Raw genomic sequence first — 19,332 nt, 5'->3', positions numbered from 1 at the left:
TCCCAAAGGAACCGCCTCCCGCCTCATCTGATTGGTCGACGTTATCCTCTGTTACCTTTCATCCGATTCTCTCCCTCTCTGCAGGGAATAAGGTAAGCTAACTGCGAGCGAAGGAAAAAGGAAAGCTCATTACCCAGGCGACGAAGCACGTTACTACAAGAAAATGAAATTAATCCGTTAATTTATGTGTTTTTTCTCACCGTTATCCACCCGAGAAGTGAAAACACACCCGAAAAGAAACAAGGAGTACAAGTTGAAAACAGCCAAGTGTTTGGAAATAAGCAGGTACGTAAAGGGGACTTTGGTAGCAGCAGGTGCATCTAGTATCGCCGTGGCTGTTCAGTTTCGGTTGTCAACTGTCAACCTGTTGCTTACTACTTCTACTAAATATAGCTTTATGAAAATATGTTGTTTTCAGCATCTCTTTGTATCTGTAGTTTTAAAGTTGTGATGCTTCTCGGTTTAAAAAAAACCCGTCCTTTTGACTGAGCGATGCATGAGCAAACGAATGCTGCTGTCACTGGTTTTTGGAAATCAGAAATGATTTAATAATCCCACTGGGAAATTGGGTTTCAACATAGAATTTATATTGAATTGTATTTCCAACTTCTGCCTAAGTAGACCTGTATGAACGTTTTGTAATTTTGTATGTCTTTGTTTTCGTGTTTAGTGCAGTTTGGCTGCCTCATTGTATTTATATGCGTTTCCCTATACACGTTCACATTACTAATAGTTTACAATGGATCCAATTTTAAATGAATCCTATCAAAACTTATATTTAAATGTTCCAGTGATAGAAGCAATTTAACTTCACCTTGTTCTCTGAGAAAACAATTACCATATTGATTGATGTTACACATGACTTGTTGTAGTTGCAGCCCTGAAATGGATACATAATGTGGACTACTAGACACACAGCAACCCAAACCACTGTTGTCACCACATTTAATTGCCATTTTCATATTTTCCATGTTGCACATTACCCATGCAATGCCTGTTGTTTGACCATAGTGTGAGAACAACACAGTATTGTTTTTTCCTAACCGTATCTCCTTGTCTTAAATTGATACCTGGCCCTGAATTATGCACAGGAGAGCCTTTCTACCTAATGACTGGCCTATGTTTTATTTAAAGTGGGGACAAAAGGCGCCCGTGGCTGTGGCGGTGTTGCTTCGGGGGAAACCAGACACTGGTGTTTTGTGCTGTGGTTGAAACTGAAGCACTCATGCGGTACATTGGTCAGATGGTGGGAGCAGCAGGAGCACACTGGCCTCTCTGTGCTGCTGCTGGATGCCCTGCTGCACCCACAGACTGACCTGAAGGCTGCTAAGAGCGCCTTATTGAGACATTTGTGCAGAGACGGCGTGCGTGTAGGTGTAATGCATGTGTATAAACCATGGTATACACACAAAGACACAGACAATTCATGTGCACTGAGGCAAAGAAACCAACAACATGCATCCACCTTCTGCACACAGGTGCCCACATTAACGCCTGTTGATTCGAAACTCAACACATCACTCTGCGGGGAGAGTCATGCATCACTGGTGTTGTTAGAACGCATCTAATGCAATACACAAAGACAAAACATTCAAACATGTGGCAATACACAAATGTAGTGGTAGCTGCATACAGGTGATTGTGTGTATGATGGTGTGTGTACAGGTGTTGTGTGTATGCAGGATGATTAAAGAACAAAAGACGCCAGATACAAAAGAAGAAAATAGAACGGTAAGGTTATAAAATAGAGTAGGGTCACAAAGCCAAGGGCCAAAGCGTACCCGGTGGGATGATGAAACGTGAACTCTTTCTCTGCATTTACGTATGGCTGTGTCTCTTTCCTTCAGCCCCTGTAGACCTGCCGCAGAAAAAAGGAGTTTAACAAAATAAAATATGATTGAACAGTGAAGTCATTTTTGGACATTATAGATTTAAAAGAAGCAATAAGTTAGGGGTTAGAGGTTAGGAGTGGCATGTGCTGGTCGCTCATTTAACAGTGGAAAATTACTCTTGGTGTGTTTGGGTTTTACTTGGATGTTTACATTCTTTTAGTGACCTTTCACCCAGCCCACCTCTGCAAGGATGAACGAACAGGTTTGGCTACGTGAGCCAAAATGAGATGAGATCCAGATACGTACAGGTGAATTCTGTAGCCATTAGAAACTGCACGCAAACATTAAATGAATACACACTTAAAATGTTTGAATTAATACAAAATGTGACTTTATCTAACGTCCTAATGGCGCTATAATTAAATCATTATCACTTTGAAATCTAGTCAAGGTGTCACAGTGAGACAATGGTCGAGCATGTGGCAGGAAGGTGTCGTAGTTAAACCATGTTTTACTTTCTGTTGTTCTTACCTGTGATATTTGCTTTTTCCTGTTACTGGCATTGTTGGTTTCACGGAAATAAATGGTTTAAGGAAATAGCTTTGAATGAATCATCCTAAGGGTTGGGGAATACAATGGTGTGTTTTTTAACGGGGAAATGATTGACTCAGACTGTAATCAGATCAAAAAAGGAGGATTTGTAATGCTACTATGTAAAAACCACTAACAGCTTGATCAGGATTTAAATCAACTGATGTGATCAACTACAAGCAAATGTTGTATGCATTGTTATTGAGGAAAGGGAAGATTTAATTAACAGGAATAACAGCGCTTGATAAGGATATATTTGAGCCCCCCCCAAAAAGGTGCTTGTAAGTTAGAGCTGCAAACGAAATACTTCTCAGCTGACCAAAGTCCAACACTCCCGTTATTACCAAAGCTTTAATGAGTAATAAAGTTAGACTACAGGGTGACGTATTTGAGATAAACTCTAGAGGACTTTAACGTCATGCAGAAGTACACTTTATATTAAAAGAAATGTGGTACACCATGTTGATGCTATAGCTAATTAAACTGTAGCTAGCATAGAGGCTAGTTATTATGATGTGTGTCATTCTGTCATTTTGTGTAAGTCATCGTGACATCATTCTCTATTTTAAAATACGGCCTTGGACAGGTTGATAAGGTGATGGATGAACACTGCAGTTGCATGATCACAGGTATTCAGGTGCGCTCAGGTTGGATGAGATCATTGTAGGATGGTCTGTTTAAGCGCTGATAAGATCACAGTGGAAGATTTGTTTCTCTACAGTCAGAGCACAGAGGAGGAAGACAGAGGCCATGCCATGATCAAGTTCAAATGTTCGCATAGGATTTAATAAGTGATAGGTTTTAAAAGTAGAGAATGTGTGGTTGTTGTAGCAGGAAGGCATGGTGAAAACATTCATATGGAATATTTTCATTCACTAGATGATCGGGATTAAAGTAAGTGAATTTAAATTTTCCGAAATACTTCCACAAAAGTAATACCTGTGACTTTGTTTTTTTTGTAAGTTAAAGAGGCATAAGCAAAGCGGCTCAGTATAGGAACCTTTGGCATGCACATACAATCCATAATCACTTTAAAGACTTAACTCCTAATGTATTAACATGACATACCCATGACTGCTGAATGTACCCTGTTACAAAATTGTTTTTATTTTGTGTGTCTTCTATTGGAAAACACTATCATAACACCCTCCTGTCTAATTGATTTGTCACTCATTTAATGTAAAAAAAGACATTCACAGTCCCATTTGACTCTCTTCCACCACCTTTTGTATGGGGTCTTTTCATCAGTTGTAACCATAGGTTGTAACTTAAGAGTTATATTTCTGCATGCAGGGCCAGGGGGCTTTTTCTTTCTTGTAACTTGGATTTGACCGCGGACTGCAGTTGTGAGTTATTGTCAGATCCTCCTTCTTTTGTCCCGGGCCCAGAGAGGCCTATAGAGCAGATGGATGAGAAGGAGACAAATGGCTGACAGAGGTTATCACTGCCTAATACGAGACCCCTGAGGCCAGCTGGGAAGTGTGTATGGTTATGTGTGTCTGTCTGGTTATCTGACAGGACCACATCTACACTATTGTACAGCACTATAGGACCCTCACTGGGAAATGGCAGTGTCATATGTCATGCAAGTATGTGTGTGCAACCTAATGTATCGGAAGTTCTCTACTTTATTAGAATAATAGACAGAAAACACAATTGTTGTAGCAGCAGCTGAAGTTAATATAAACAACACTCTTTAAAGGTGCCCGGAGTTTTCTTCCACACAAACAAAAGCTATGTTTACATTTAGCATTACCTTACCTTACCTAACAAGGTCTTAGGAAAGGTAAGGTAAGGTTGTTGAGGCCAAACAACCGTGGGAATACAGGGAACGTCTTCTTTTGGAAATCTGCATTCTAGTCTTCTATGGTCTTCATTATTCTACCATTTACAGATATTTACTCATGTTTCTATTTTCACATTAACTTTTTAATATGAATGAATTAACAAGTTTGCTATCTCAATGGACTTTTGACTATAGCAGAACAAGACATCATGCAAAACCATCAGTACACTTATTTCATACTGATGCTAAAGTATTAAAATATTCATGTTAATCAACCAAAAATAAGGCTTATAAGAAAGAAAAGAAAACTTTGAGACTGTAACTGTAATACTTTAATTTAGACTACAGGGCCCTTCATTCGTTGTGTGTGTGTGTGTGTGTGTGTGTGTGTGTGTGTGTGTGGTGTGTGTGTGTGTGTGTGTGTGTGTGTGTGTGTGTGTGTGTGTGTGTGTGTGTGTGTGTGTGTGTGTGTGTGTGTGTGTGTGTGTGTGTGTGTGTGTGTGTGTGGTGTGTGTATGTGTGTGTGTGTGTGTGTGTGTGTGTGTGTGTGTGTGTGTGTGTGTGTGTTGTGTGTGTGTGTGTGTGTGTGTGTGTGTGTGTGTGTAGTGTGTGTGTGTGTGTGTGTGTGTGTGTGTGTGTGTGTGTGTGTGTGTGTGTGTGTGTGTGTGTGTGTGTGTGTGTGTGTGTGTGTGTGTGTGTGTGTGTGTGTGTGTGTGTGTGTGTGTGTGTGTGTGTGTGTGTGTGTGTGTGTGTGTGTGTGTGTGTGTGTGTGTGTGTGTGTGTGTGTGTGTGTGTGTGTGTGTGTGTGTGTACCTCCATAATACACCGTGTCAACAGGTTTGCTGGAGGGCCTTCTCAGGTTTCACAGCCCCTGATGAAAAGGTGTGTGTGAGAGGTTGTCACTGAGACCTGAGCTGGCCATGGCCGCAGTAATGTGGCTGTGATATTGACTAATAAAAGAGGCATTTACAGCTGTCTGACACGGCTGGAAGTAGAGGCTCGATGTTTTCTGATGTGTCCAATCAGGGACGGAACGACCTCCACACCTGGGCTGAGATTTAGTTCTATTTTCAGTCTAAGATGCTTAGATACAAGTTTAAATAATTCATCATTTTGGAAATCAGCGGTTCACATAATTGTAATTTATTTGGAGCTGTAAAGATTATTTAAAGGTCTCATGTCATGGCCATTTCTACTGATCATAATTCCATTGTTGAGGTATACTATAATAGATTTATATTGTGCAATTTCCCAACTCACATTGGTTTCTCATACAGCATCTCTGTATAGTATGTGTATTCCAGTGGCGAACCGTGGCCATCACAACTGGACCTTCTGTAGACACACCCACCCACCCACCCCCCCGCCGCCCCTCCCCCCCCCCTCCGCGGCATTATAATGTCCGTCTTTTCACTGAGTTGTCGTCTTGAAAAGGGTACTCACAACAATTCCGCAACAACTTCATCTCCACCTGTTGCACTTGTCATTTCAACGTTAAAAACAATAAAATGGCATGAATTGCTTCGTCGCCTTCATTCTAGATCCTTTGCCTCGAGCCAGTTAACTAGCGGGCCTTCTAGAATACCCTGGAACCGAGGGGAACTCTGAAAGAATACGCCCATTGGCTACAAATCAATATATGATTGGTTGATCAAACTGTCAGTCCAAACGTACGCTCTCATTCAGTGCAACGGCCAGGGCATTCGATTAAGGATGTAGAATACCTTGGTGAAGGATATTCTACCCAGAGACCCAGAACAAGATCTGATTGGTTGCTTTCTTTTCTACTGAAATGCGTAGTGCATGGTCCGAGAAATCAAATCAACAAATCAACGTATACTGTAATATTACAGATTAAAAACACGGATACGATTCTCATTTATTCATTTTATATACATTTTATTTATATAATTAAATCGATTTTTTGTTTGTTTTATCTGAGTGTTCCAGGGTATTCTCTGAATACCTTGAAGGCCCTGACGGTTCGCCACTGGTGTATTCACTCTCTGTCCTAAACGGCTTGTTGGAGCTCCTGCTCCCCCTCCCTATGAGCCCACTGGCCGTCTGCGAGACAGCGAAACCCAGCCCGAACACACACAGACCTGCAGCCTGGTTGGGAGTTTGTGTGTGTGCTCACACACCGACTCACAGCCTCGCCGCGTCCCGCCGTCTCAGGGAAGAGAAATCGGCGGAGCTGCAGCTGAGAAAAGATTGAGTGTGTGTGTGTGTGTGAGGCTCCGCGGACGTAACGTAACGGCTCCATGGATTGGTCCATTTTGGTAATAACAGGAAAAGTATGACATGGGACCTTTTTAAAGAGTATATTAGTTATAATAGTAATACATGGGGTTTTTATAGCGCTTTTCCTAATTCTCAAAGACGCTTTACATAAAATCAATAATAATATATAATTATAATATATATATAACAATATAAACTATACCTTTTTAGTTATTTAAATATTTTTGAAATATAATACTATTGGGAGAAAAAAAACCGGCAGATTAATCAATAATTAAATAAATAGCCATAAACACATTTCTATTGTATTTCCTCTGCCACAATAAAGCTATTTAACCCCAGTTAGAGGAACAACCTACCAGCTGACCAGAAGCAGACAAAAACCAACAAGTAAACAGTAAAACATGCATTCAGCGAAGGCATACAGTAATGAACTCATTATACAGAGAAACTGAACAACATAGGAAGCAAAACTAGTGAAATAAACAAGCATGTGTTTGCCTTTGCAGAACCTGATAGTCAGGCAGCTCCACATCTGAATAACACACTGCCAGGTTACAAAGTCCAAAGTGTGTTTTCTAGTGAGGTTTAATCTGTGTGATTAGTTTTACAGCCTTAACCCCCCCCCCTTAAACACCACCCTTCCTCTTCTGATCCCCTCCTCGTCCCCTGCTCTGAGGAAACCTGGAAACCTGCGCTGCCAGCAGTAAAAGGAGCTCATTGTGATCAGCTCCCACAAAATGAGCCACAGTGGCAGCCTCGGTGCTGGGAAAACACAATGGAGATTAGAAATCACTTGACTCCTGAGCGTGATGATGAGGACTATTAGGTTACTGTATGTGTTACAAAAGCAGGGCAATTAACAGATAACACTGAGTTTTCCATCTCTGGAGGAGTGGGTATAATAGGAGATTACAGTCTATAGCCTGAGGTGTAGGAGGCATGTGTAATTATCTGCACATTAGACACACATTTGTTCTCTCAATAGAGCTCCGACATATGTACTTTTTCGAGATGGAGGTCGGATTTTTCGCAAACCAAGTGGTAAAGGCGCTCCAAGCTAACAAAGAGCTCCTGTATCCCAGATAAAATAATAATTGTCCTTTTTCATTGTTACATTATTGTCCTAATTTAGCTTTCCTGCAGCATAAAGTAAACTCAGAAGAAAAGCGCTTACCCAGGATGACTCAGTTTGAGAGTCTTATCAGAGAAAAATGTTTGGCTGTGTTGCACTGATCATCTGCTTAATGAAGGATTATAAAACTGGTTAAATGTTAACTATGTGTGTTGGCAAGGCTGTTGCTGTTTGCTGGTGTGATTTTAAGACATTTAACAGCACTAGTTTGTACAGTATGTTGGCATGGAAAAGCCAGTTCTGCTTTTCAAGCGATAAGTTGTCCAGTAAATCAAATTCATTCTTGGTTCATTTTACAGAAAGATCCCCCTGTAGACCTGGTGTGGAGATTGAGAGAGTGAGGAGGAGGAGAGAAGAGGAGATACATTCCTTGCTACTCAGATGTTTGGCTCTACGTGAGCAAAATTACTCAGACTTTCCCCTTCGATTTTATGAGGCCCAAGTTAAGGCTTTTTATATGATGGGTAATACAAGCCTCTTTATTTAGTTAGAACAGCTGTTCAGGGGTCATTTGGTGTATTTGCAATTATTTTGAAAGTGTTCAGGTCTGTTTTTCTTTAGTATCCTTATAACATGGATGATACTTGTTTTGGTATGAGAGGAAGCCAAAGATTCAGTCTGTTAGAATAACTTGTTTTTAACTGAATTCTAGCAATAAATGGAGCTCTATACAACAAACGTTACATTAGTGGGGACCTTCCACTAGCTTTGAACATAACATAAGCAGATGAAGTGATCAGTGAAAGTGTGAAGCGTTAAGTTGATTTGCCCCAGTTTTCCGTGAGTTTTTATAGTGATGAATGATTGCGAAGAACTGTTTGGATAAATGCAAAGCAAATATTTACCTCAGCATTTTATTCAGACTGTAAATTAGCAAAGTAGATCAGGGGAATACAATCAGGAAACGCAAACTTTTTTAAAAGGAAAGCTGTCAATATTCCTCAAATGCTTTAACCTAAGTCTGAGGAATGAGTAGGAAGAGACAGAGAAAGAGACCAGATTTGTAAGAATGGTAATATGAGACAGAATTATTTTGCACTTAAGGACACCTGTTACCCACAAGACATCCTTATCTTCTTCTGCTTCAGTATTATCAGCTCCACTTGGCTTAATGTGCTCTGTTTATCAGGGTGTAGTTCTCCTGAAAACAAAAACTGGAGAATTATTTGCCTCCTTTTTCACCTGGCATAGACTCACTCTTTCAAAATGTTGTCACTGGCCTGGCGCTGATCTGGGGTTAGGTGACTTCGGTGGCAGCCATGTTGGGTGCAGTGGGGGAAGTGAACATTAACCATTGGCCCTCACACAGACACACAGTGTCCCTGTCTGCCTGGCCGGTTCTTTTGCAATTCAAATCTGTGGTGCAACACTGAGCAAACGTTTCCTTGTTGTCCTGCTGCTGCTCTACAAGCAGCGTGTCATGTATCTGGACTGTCCCTTTCATGCGGCCTAAAGCATCCCGGCAGGTATGAAAGGAGAGATTAGAGGCATGTCTGTTCACTTTCATCACGCCATATTAGAGTAAGGTGACCCAGTTTCTCACATCTTTACCCTATTTATGCATTGTTTCTTTTGGGCTGTTTCTCCTTCATCCAGAATGATGTCACAGTAATACCCATGTAACCACAGGAGCTTCTTGAATGAATAACACAAGTTAAGTGTAAGTGAACCTTTTTCTCTGACATCAGGGTAGAATCTGTGCGTATGTCACCAATAAAATAAACTAATGGATGCACGCATGACTAAAATGTATTGGTTTAACATGTTCTGCATCTGTGATTTGAGAAAGGATCAAGATTTTTGTGTCTGTTGATAATATTTGAATCAACCCATTCAGGTGATTTCACTCATAAAGACGAAGGCTCAAACGAGAAGTCAGAAAAGAGAATCAGGTACATTGTACAAACATAGAGGAAATAGAGCAAAGAGCATGTTTGTATTTACGTTTATTAACAAAATAAAAAATACCATATATAATCTGTAAAGGAACGTGAAATAGAATTGCCTTACACTGAAAAAACTGAAAGGTTGACTTTAATTAAATGTATTAGGTCAACAGATTTCACATGTCTGTATTAGGTTAGTTGAAAACAATAATATTAACTTGAAATAACAAATATTAAGTTCAACTTAATATAATTGCTTTCAACTAACCTAATACAGACATTTGAAATTACATTTAATTAAAGGTCTCATGTCATGGCCATTTCTACTGATCATAATTGCATTGTTGAGGTCTACTAGAATAGATTTATATTGTGCAATTTTCCAAAATCACATAAAAAGAGAAATGTCCAACGAGGCGTTCTGGGGCAGCATAGACAGGTATTTTCTGTGTTTAGAGTTGTACTCGCTACAAGGTGTACTTTGAGGGTTTGTGACTTTGCATACCGTTTACATGCAGAAACACCTTCACAAGGGGACGAGTAATAACCGGAAAAGCATGACATGGGACCTTTAAAGTCAATGTTTCAGTTGTTTCAGTGTACGTTCCATTTGGAAGAGTAGAATAGCTTATTGCAGCACTTAATGGTGCTGAACCATCATCAATCAATTTCCCTGTGCGTTTCCTACTATGACAAATCAAAATATCCATGTGAAAAAGATCCATCTTCCAATCTAACTTTTGAAAAGAAAGTGTCTTTTTCAGTTAAAAAAAAAAAAAGGTATGCACACACCCGTCGATTACTGACACCAGTGCTTTTTCTTTGGATTTATTATACCTCAGCTAAAAAGAATTCAACAATAATGTATTTTATCAGTCACACCTGAGCTTTCTCTGCTGTGACATGTCAAACTGTCTTCAGTGATAAAAGGCCTTTTGAAATACATGAGTATTTGACCATCATTATCGGTGCATAGTGTCTTCTGAGCAGGACTCTGATCAGTGAAAGTAACTGAAAGACCGGGGGGGGGGGGGTGCAGAGAGCTTAACAAGCAAAAGAATGGTAGTGTTGACAGACAGGGTCACTTTGGTTGATGCCTTAATCTCTCAGTGTTTTGTGTTAGCTGTGGGGAATGTCTTTACTGTTCCCTTCATAACTAGTCCCTGGTATTCTGTATAAGCTTTATTACATACTATGATCTAAAATGTCCTTTCATTGGCGGTAATTGCCTCATATTAGGCGGGTCGAGGGGAGCAATAAGGCCAGACGAGGAATTCTGTTGTGTTGGAGCTCAGCCGGTCATTTGGTACTGTAACCTGACTTCGGCCGCTGCAGGAGGTCGAGCGATTACAGGAGGGGAAACACCCACTTCTAATTATGTCGTCTGAGTGTCTCAAAGTGAACAGGGTAGTCTGTTGATGTAAAGATTTAGGATTTGTGTGACTGTAGAAAGATAGGGATAACAATGAGGCTTTTCTCATGAAATAGTGTGTTGTGCAAGGCTATAGACGTAGAACTTCCATCTGTTTTTACCTAATTGAATTACTTTGTTCAATATTATTTTTAGTTGGATGAATTGACAAACTAAATCAAAAGCTTATACTGTGTCACTCGGTGCCATTGCAAAACCATTGTACTCATTGGTGCTTGCACAAATCGTCCTTTGGAACTTTATTATTCTGTCTTCTTCCTGTGTATAACTCCCTCAATGCAACATTAAGTATCTAATACAATTATGCAATGGGTATTCAAACTAAACGTGTCCTTGTGATATAATAAGCCTCACAAAAATAATCAGGATGAACACAACGTCCAAGCCTCGCATAAAAGTCATAACTTTCATTTTAAACTAATTTGACTTTGCGACATGTCATCAAATTGCTTTATTGAATGTAAATCCAAAGGTTTATTTCCTGTTATCTCATGCACCTTTTGTTCAACCAGGAAGTGACCTGTAGGCTATCCTCTTATTGTCTTATCTTCTCCTGACGTCTGCAAATGCAATAAATTCATTGCACGTAGCATCTGCTATACAATTGATATTCAAATACAGCAGTGGACTCAATAACTTTATCGTGCACAAATGACAATAGAGTCAATTCATATTAAGAAGTGGACTAAATAAATACTTATTCCATTGTGTCCGACCAGGATGACTGAATCCTTTCTGTGGCTTGAGGTGTAGATGTGTGAGAGAAACAGAGCAGTAAATAAGTAGCTGAAAGTATTTGACTAAGATTTGTATATTTTGTTTTAAGACGTCAAACTGATAGCTGTGTTTACTGAATATAGCAACCTGTTTGCTCTCCTTGTTGTACCTGTACCTGCCCTAGCTGCGTATCAAGCCCATTCCTTTCCATGTTCCTCTACCAAACTACCAAAGAGTGATAAGGCACCGAGTGTCAGAGTGCCATCTGGCCATAAAGTGTCAGGTGTTTGGCACGAAAGTTACCCAGCATAGACAGAAGATTGTTTTATTGTTCGGTTTTTATTATTGGGAGTTGTTTGAAATAGTCAGTTGACTCTAACTTCCTGTCACTTTCTCAAGAAACAGAAACGTAAGTACTGTCCGCTGTCATCCACCACAACATGGTGAACATCCACAAAGTCTAATGAAATTGTATTATTAGTGTTTGCATACTAACATGCTCACAATAGCCTGTTTACATTCAGGTAATTGTATATTCATGTTGAAGTATTGCACAGGAAACGCTGTTAGGAAACTTCAGAATTTGTTTAAACTTCATACATTTTGCAACAAAAATAGTTTACGCTCACTTACACTCACGCAACTAATTCTAAACGAAAATGTTTCCTAATTGACACAAAGTCCCGGAGACCTTTCTCAGTTGTTCTCTTGTAGAATAAAACACTGAACCTGACAGATTATTATTTCCAAGGCAAACAATAACATCCTCACAGGGAGCAGAGCCGCTTTCACTAATTGTAAAAAATGCAGTTAGGAACCAGGTCATATCGTATGGCCTTTCTGCCACTCCACTCTGTATAGGGTGAGATAAGTCCATTAACAGCTTTGGCTCAGATTAGCAGCATTAATACATTCTATGAGTACAAATCAATGATTGTAATGGAGAGATAACTGTTTAGCTTGCAAAAGGAATTCATTGTTCTGTTTGCAGTAGGACTTATTTGCTAGGATTTGTTACTTCCTATTGTAAAGCGTCCTTGGGTTTCGTGAAAGGCGCTATATAAATTGAAATTATTATTTATTATTATTATTAGGATTGATTTCATGTCAGCATTTTATGAAACATTGAAACTGTATAATGTACTGTATACTAACTGTAAATACCGTATAATAATTAACAAATTCAATTGAAAAAGCATGTTGCTTCATCAGACTGACTTTGTGTTTGATTGCCATCAAGTGTACCCTAAATAATCTGGTGCTGAATCACACACCCCCAATCACACACCCCCACTACAGCTCGATTACAAAGGCTCACAATAATTGACTATAGCCACTACACATACATATTACAATATACATTTTCAGTGCAGGATGCAAAAAGTTTTGAGTACTACAGATATAGATAGATATTTACCTAAGATCCCACAAACACTTCCAGAATTGCATATATTAAACCACATTTCTGCTTGTGTACAATTCAGGGCTTCATGATATTGGAAAACACTGAAATTGCAACAAGAAACATTTGTGATACAATTTATTGCAATGTAAAACAATTCGATGAAAAGTAATTTAGTTGAGGGGGAGTTGACAGATGTTGCCCAAAGAAAAGACCAAACTGAGCTTCCTTTATCCGTCCTGCCTCGACTGCAGTCTCTCTGTTGAGAGATGAGGCCTGAGTTTTAGGAGACACTGGGGACTCAAGAACAATAGATGTGTTTTTTGAATGTTTTTGTACATGCTGATGGAGCCTATGAGACGTTTCTGACCTTTAAACAGGAAGTGGGTCATTTGTTTTTGTGTGTTGTTTGTCGTCATCTGTCTGCCGGGCAGCCTCTTCTTTCGCACTTTCTGTGTTTTTTTTTTCTTCCTTTCTTACATTCCTCACCATGGCTCTCTTTTGTCTCCCGTGTTGTTAGTGCCATCAGACATTTTCTTTGTCCTATGAACTATTTGGCTTTGTAGAGATGTTCAATTTTGTCACTGTTTTAAAGCAGCAAAATGTGAAATCTGAAGTGTAGAGGATCAGTCCTCTCTCTGCTGACATCAGAAGTTTGCGCCCGCACGAATAAGCTTTATTTACATTTTATCAAGCTGCAAGACAGATTGTTGCTGCATAACTTTTTATTTCAGGTTTTACATTTGACAGCGTTCAGTGTACCATTCAGTTCCCGATTATAATTGCTTCCTTCATTTGACTTTTTGTGTACATCTGACCCAGATAAGTCTGCTCTCAGATATGAACACACCTACCAGAGACTGAAAAGGATATGCTCTTGAAATGATGATTTTACACGGCCCATTCTTACACCAAACAAAACTCTCATCACGCCTGCAGCCTTGTGCTATTCTAGTGTGGAGGAATTCCTACGGTATCCAAGTAAACTCACCATGACTAGATCATATCGCAGCCCCACTGGGGGGTTCTTAATACAAAAGTAATTGTCTTCTCAGAAGCCACTTGAAAGCAATAAGAAGTGTATCATTCCCTAAAGCCTGTGTTCAGTTTTAAAGCTTAATGCTGCAGGGAATTGCAGTTCCTGGTTAATGGTTGACAAGGAAGGGTACATAATGTCAAACTGATGTTTTTTTTACAGTTATTAACACACTTATATTGACCCTTTTGCATTTAGAGTCCAAGCACTATTTGTTTTGCAGGAGAAGTAACACATACATTTAGTAACAGTAAGACATATGTTTATTTAAGTGTATGCAGGTTTAAGTGAATTCCTCAACATAAAATCATGCAGACTGAATTTTAATATTGTCAAGTAATTTAGGCCAGATCAAGGCAGGAATGTGGAGCTTGTTAGAGTGTGACAGCTTGTCTTGGTCAGTTTGAGATTTGACACACCGATGTGAGCACTGCCCAGCAACACACAGCCACAGTTGCTCTCCCTTAATCTCTGTCCTTTTCCAAGTTTGACACACACATACAGGAGGGACTGCCATGCAGGCGTTGGTGACAACAGTGCATGGCAACGCAGCTTTCCCTTTACCGTTGATAAATGCTTCACTGTGGAAGTGCTCAACACCCGACCACTTCCACCTTTTCAAAACGGCTTCCTCTCTGTTTCTGTTTGATCGGGGACAATAGGAATGATGTCTTTCAGGTCCTGTGGGAAACTTGAGTTCAGAAGTGAAGCATTTGCGAATGTGTGATGCCTCATTCGTCCATTTTACTCTCACAAATGTAAAAGATTTCTCATTGGATGACACCGAGTTTCTAGCGGCTTGTGTTAAAGTATCTTCCGTGTACCTAGGTGGTATTCGTTATAGGGTCAAGAATCTCATATAGTGTACGTTGTAAGAAAGTAAAGAAAATAACAGTTCACGTTTTAATGGAGGCATGTTTGCCCTGAAAGGTCATTGTAACAATGTGAATCCTAACAAGAAGCTTAAATCATTAATGTCGTAACCAGAGTGGAGCCTCTTGACAAAGACCTAGGCTATGTGCATGTTTGTATATTTTCTTTTTCCCCCATTTGAATCAGGAATTCTGAGGTGCCTCGTCTATTAGCGATGTTTTTGACTGTTCTGTTCTTCAGTATGAAAGGAGTCTTCTATGTGGTACAGTTGACATATTTCCTGACACAAAGTTGTAGTGTGTCTTCTTACAACAGCATTGGCGCAGCGTTCTACTCTCGTTTCATGTTTTCTTACCTCTAGTACATTCTTTTTTTAAAGTAACCAGGAAACTGGTCCCTGAGCATCATGTACTCAAGTTTGAATACTGCTTGAATACGGCCTTCGGTCCTCACCTATCATCTCCTGTATCTCCCCCTCTCGACACTGTCAATCTCCAAAGGCTAATCTGGCCCAAACATATTTTAGGGTCCAGTCAAAAGTCCAAAAGTATAAAAGACTTGACTACTAAGACTGAGACTCCAACTTCAGACAAAATCGTCTGTTGCAAAGCATAGTTTGTTGTTCTGTATAGTTCTTGAATCTTACCGAAGACTAATTCACAATCAATTCTGGGTACATTTAAACATGGCAATGTGTCCAACTTATCTAACCCGAAAAAATGCCTTCTGAAGGTATTTTACCATTTCCTATAGACACTTTATTGGAGTATGTTCAGCAATACAAAAAGTTAGTTGTTTCTGTTGGTTGAGACAGTGCTAACTTCAGTATTTTGAGGACAAATCCATTTAGCTCAGAGGTCCACCAACCCATCATCATCTTCTTCATCAGCAGACATAGCATGGCCTAGGGGCTAACATACTTATTGTTTTTGGCTTGCTAGTCGGTTGGCTGGCTACCAGGGGCATCAGCCCCTATAGTCCCCACATTTCCTGCTTGTTTCTTCCTTTGTGCCTTCCCCACTTCTTATTGCACCTTGCATTCTTGGGGTCCTGCTGCATTTCCTTATCACCCTGTACTTCCTGTATCTACATTCTCAATCTCTTCAATGTATTATTTCTGCCATATTGCCTGGTGGTCCAGTCTCGTGGCTGCATGGTGAAGGTCACACTGGAACACATAATCACCATTGAAAGACAAAAAGCTCTGAAAGAATTTCGCACCCCCCCCCTCCATCCCTCATTCCTCCCTCTCTCCATCAGCCTCCACGTGTTCTCTCTCACATTCATAGGTTTTATAAATCCAATCTTTGCAAAAATGTGCCCTTGCCTGACACCTTTCCTGACCTCCTTGGATTGTTTTTAAATATGGTCTTTAAATTCTTACAGGTCTTAAGGAATACTTTTCTCTCGCTCCACCAAGATATAGTACTTAGCTCAGTTGAAGGCAAAAACTGGCATGAGCTTATCTCTGTTTCTATTTTAAAGTTGACCCCTTTCATGGAGCTCTCTTCTTATCACATTTGGAAAGGGACTTGATAAGCGTCATTATTTTAAAGCTGATAGCCAGTTCTCTCTCACAATTTCCAATGAGGTATCAAGCTTCAAAAGATATAATACAAAGAAATAGGGCTCAGGTTGAATGCAGTTCACATTTTTTATATTATTAAAATGAATCTCTCCTTCTCAGTTCTAATAAACGTTATTTTGTCGTCAGATTGAGTCAGCCAGTTCAGCGTTAACCAATCACAAAACATTGACGCACTACTTTGTCTGACACTGTGCTAACTCTGCATAGCTGAGTGGGCACAAGCATTGCCAGCTACCGTAGAAAACAAGAGTGCAAATAAGGTCTTTCTCAGACGGGAGTTTTTAAAGCTTAGGGTGCCATGGAGAACCTGTTCGACCCCTTACAAGACAGATCTGTAAAAAAAAAATACACCACCACTGGTATGATAATTAAACAAAACGTTTCTACGGGTAATTACCGTAATGATGACCTTTTTATTATCACTGCAGAAGTGATTAGAGTAGACTCATGGTTATTGTTTAGCTGTGTAGCTTCTTTATAACGGTCATTAACAAGGGTTTCGAAGAATAGGACAAACCTGGAAGACTAATAGATGTTGGGAATAAGAGAAATTGAGCACGATGGTGGGGGAGAGTTAGTCTTTGTGACAGTTTTTCTTTTTGGGGTGGAGGTTGGGAGGTCACCCATCCACCCACCACCACTACCCCCTCCTATCCTCCGTCCTCCCTCCTGCCTTGGCTAGTCTCCATGTGCCGAGCTCAGGGCCTTGGGAATGAATGGCGCCCGGCCTCTGCTCCGTCTTTGAAGCCAGCCAGGAATGCGAGGCCCCCTTTTTTCTTTTTTGCTCCTCATCTCTCTCTCTGTTGTTCAGGCGGCCGGCAGCACTAGCAGCTATCTGCGGCAGTGAAATATTCCCTCCGCTGCGCTCATTGTGCAAACGGAGAGCCAGACGTCATCGGCTGGCCAATCAGAGGCTCCCGCTATGCAGACTCGGGTCTCTGTGGGGGGAGAAGGGACTCGCTAGAAGTCTTCCCTCTAATATCTAGCTCTCCTGGTAACTTGGTCTGGTCCCTATTTTGAAAGGAAGAAAGATTTTTCTGAAAGAGAAGCCAGGACGGAAATCATTTAGGAAATCCTAATTTAAGTGGGAACTTTTTCTTCAACTTAGACTCAAAGTTGTGGTGAGTTTTTCTATTTCTTTCTTGCTAACATCGCTCTCTTAACTTGACAAACTTTCATTCATACCAGCCTGCAAGTAGTTGATCTCTGTGTGGCTCGCTGCCTGCCTTGCTGCTGATCCTGCCTTCCAACTTGATTCAGCTTTCCTGCTGTCATTGTTCACTTCTCTTGTCTCTTGTTGTTGTGGTTTGCGTGTGAGGGTATTTGTCTGGGCCGGTCACCCTCTGCCTCACCCTCCCTCCCTCTCTCTTCTCTGTACATTTTGTCACTGCCTGTCCCCTCCATCACTTCCACTTGAGCGCTCCCCTGGTTGGGAGCCTCTCTCTCTGTGTTCTCAGAAGGAAGAGGAGGGCTGGAAACCACACACACACACACACACACACACACACACACACACACACACACACACACACACACACACACACACACACACACACACACACACAGAAACACACCACAGATCAGAAGGCCCTTCATAAGCACATGGAATCCCCCTTAATACTGTAGTATGAAAGGCTCTGGGGAGGTGGGTTTTGTGAGTATGCAAAACGACCACCTCCTAGGATCATCTTTAATTCTGGGATTTATGCTCAGGCAACAAACATGGCCATACTGATTATAAAAGAGGTTTCAGTTGTCATTCTAAGTTTCCAAGAGATCAGTCTCGACAGGACTTTTTGGTTTGATACGCAACATTTGCTGCACTTCCAACAATGGTGAGGCCAAACTTTTATTCTGCAGTGTCAGAGTTGATTAGCTGGTTGGCTTGTCTTTGTTTTATTGGCAACATCAACCTTTGTGTATGCGTGACAGGTATGCAGCCTCATCTTGAGGACAAAGTCATGGAAAGGCATGCAGGTCATGGAAAAGACGAGCCTTTACTCTGTCATTAGAGTCCTCCGTAAAACCTAAACCTATTATTAACTAGAATGAACTTGAAGGGGCTGTGGTTTGTATTTAAGATGTTTCTTTGGATAGCTGATAATGGCAACCGGTTTCTTTGTTACAGGATGGTAGCCCTATAAGTTATAACATCCTCTGCACTTTTAATGTTTTAGAGTGTTATAAGGAAACTTGGGAAATGTTACTAGAGTTTAAAGTAAAACCCACTATTGTCAAGTTAATTGGTTCATTCAAATAATCTGAATGCTGCAGCAGACTCATTTTGAAAGACCAAAAGATTATTGATCAAGCTTCACTGTGTCTCAGTTGGAAATACATTGTCTACCCTTCAATCTGTAAGACTCTACAGCGTCTAGAACAGAATAACAATAAATGTTTCCTTATCGTCTCAGTCACTGTTCTTGTGTAGTTCATTGAAAGTTGAATCATGCCCAAATCATTACATGTTAGGCTGCTAAATGCTTCTCTCGCTAAAAAAAAGAATGTAGAGAGCCTTTATGGTTTGCAGCGCTGTATAACAAGGCATCATACATCCATCACATGACTAATCCTCCCGGATTTCTGTAGCTCCATATGGAATTCCTGACATTTTTGTCATGTGTGTGCTGTAACGTGCACTGCCAACCTCAAGGATCCCTAATTAGAGGCCGTGTGCATGCAACATGAAGACAGGCTCCTTCAACAGGTGGTTAACTGTACTGACCTACCAATCAACCTGCTGTGAAACATACAAAATACCTTTTACTGTAGGCTACGTCTTGTACACAAAATGTCATCATGGAAAATGTGAT

The 19,332-nt window shown here is 40.4% G+C and overlaps 1 protein-coding gene across 6 annotated transcripts in view; it reads left to right on the top strand.

Moving 5' to 3' along the window:
* The first annotated feature begins 91 nt into the window (after nt 1–91).
* The window catches only part of shroom1 (shroom family member 1), a 31,340-nt gene continuing 12,099 nt past the window's right edge, over nt 92–19,332 (top strand). The window contains exon 1 of one of the 6 annotated variants that reach the window (XM_034206649.1): nt 92–285. The gene's annotated coding sequence lies outside the window, so the exon portion shown is untranslated. Of the gene's footprint in view, nt 286–736; nt 2,141–3,013; nt 3,318–9,456; nt 9,478–16,429; nt 17,641–19,205; nt 19,227–19,332 lie in introns of those variants that run through there. The other 5 variants (XM_034206654.1, XM_034206650.1, XM_034206653.1 and 2 more) reach the window with 5 other exon arrangements.

This window comes from Gymnodraco acuticeps, unplaced genomic scaffold (genome assembly GCF_902827175.1).
Source record: "Gymnodraco acuticeps unplaced genomic scaffold, fGymAcu1.1, whole genome shotgun sequence".
Lineage (NCBI taxonomy): Eukaryota > Metazoa > Chordata > Actinopteri > Perciformes > Bathydraconidae > Gymnodraco > Gymnodraco acuticeps.
This window is presented reverse-complemented; position numbering and strand designations above follow the sequence as displayed.